The sequence below is a fragment of the Hemicordylus capensis genome, chromosome 3 (assembly GCF_027244095.1).
Source record: "Hemicordylus capensis ecotype Gifberg chromosome 3, rHemCap1.1.pri, whole genome shotgun sequence".
Taxonomy (NCBI): Eukaryota; Metazoa; Chordata; class Lepidosauria; order Squamata; family Cordylidae; genus Hemicordylus; species Hemicordylus capensis.
In genome coordinates, this window is record NC_069659.1 from 37,783,615 (window position 1) to 37,784,977 (window position 1,363).

Below are 1,363 nucleotides of genomic sequence, written 5' to 3' on the forward strand. Positions count from 1 at the left end.
CCCACCGAAACCATCCTTTTCCTCTCTTCAGAAGAAGCATTTTGGGCCTGGAAATAGAACTTGTTGCCAGTGATGAGTTGATGATGAGTTTGACAAGCTGTCTCGTTTGCTGAGTGCTCCGTGAACGAGATTGGCAGCTCAAAGAGCGAGGAGAATAGATGCCTGTGCTTCTTGGCACTAGTGGAGTTTTTACCAGGATAAAGAGCAGCCAGATTGCAGCCCTGTGCAGATCAGGACCATGGCACATAGTGGGGGCTGTAGCTCAGCGGCAGAGCATCTGCTTCGCATGCAGAAGGTCCCAGGTTCAATCCCTGGGATCTCCACGTAGGGCTGGGAAATACTCCTACTTGAAGCCTGGGAGAGCCACTGCCAGTCAGTGCAGGAAGTACTGAACTAGAAGGACCAATAGTCAGACTCAGTATAAGGCAGTTTCCTATATCCCCCCTCTCAAATGCAATCATAATCTGTGGGAGGCCTTGATGCAACTCCTATTTACTAAGGAAAAATGAAGTTCATGAGGGCCAATGATGCTTAGACACTATATGTAGTTTGGCCCTTGAGGAGGCTTGAGGTAGCAATAGTAGCATCTAATTAATCTGGAAGTACCACCCTTTAGTCCACAACTTGCAAGCACAAGTGTGGATAAAGAACTCCTCCTGACCTTCCTAGGTATGCATTGAAAGGACAAACTGGATTTGCTCAGCACTGCTCCTTGGCATGAGCTTTGGTTGGGTATCTTCACCAATAAATGGCATATTCAGGTTTTGGAAAATAGAGGGGGGGGGGTAGTCTGCAGTTGGTGAGGAATCCATGGCAGCACTGCATGCACAGCTAATTAGATAGGTTAAAAACTGGACTTGTACATTAGAAAGTGTTTGTTTGTTTGTTTGTTTATCTATCAAACTTCTCTACCACCCAAACTTTCGTCTCCGGGCAGTTAACATAAAACAATTAAAATTATGTGTGAAGTTAAAACAATTCAACAATTTAAAATCAACCATAAAATTAAAACCATTTTTAAAAGCTAGGAAAGCTTGGGTGAAAAGATGGGTTTTCAGATGTTTTTTAAAAATTGCCAGAGATGGGGAGGATCGTATCTCAACAGGGAGCACATTCCACCATCTCGGGGCAGCGACCGAGAAGGCCCGTCTCTGTGTAGCCACCAGACGAGTTGGCAGTAACTGGAGACAGACCTCCTCAGATGACCTCAATGGGTAGTGTGGATCATAGTGAAGAAGATGCTCTTAAATACCCAGGGCCTAAGCCGTTTAGGACTTTGTAACTAGCACTTTGTATTTTGCCCGGAAACCTGGTGGCAGCCAGTGAAGCTCCATCAGCAAAGGAGTTATGTGGTCTCCCCGAG

General features: G+C 45.6%; 1 non-coding gene across 1 annotated transcript; it reads left to right on the plus strand.

Moving 5' to 3' along the window:
* The first annotated feature begins 251 nt into the window (after positions 1-251).
* Positions 252-323, plus strand: TRNAA-CGC (transfer RNA alanine (anticodon CGC)). Its single transcript has one exon. It is a non-coding gene; the product is annotated as a tRNA-Ala (tRNA).
* Positions 324-1,363: the final 1,040 nt, after the last annotated feature.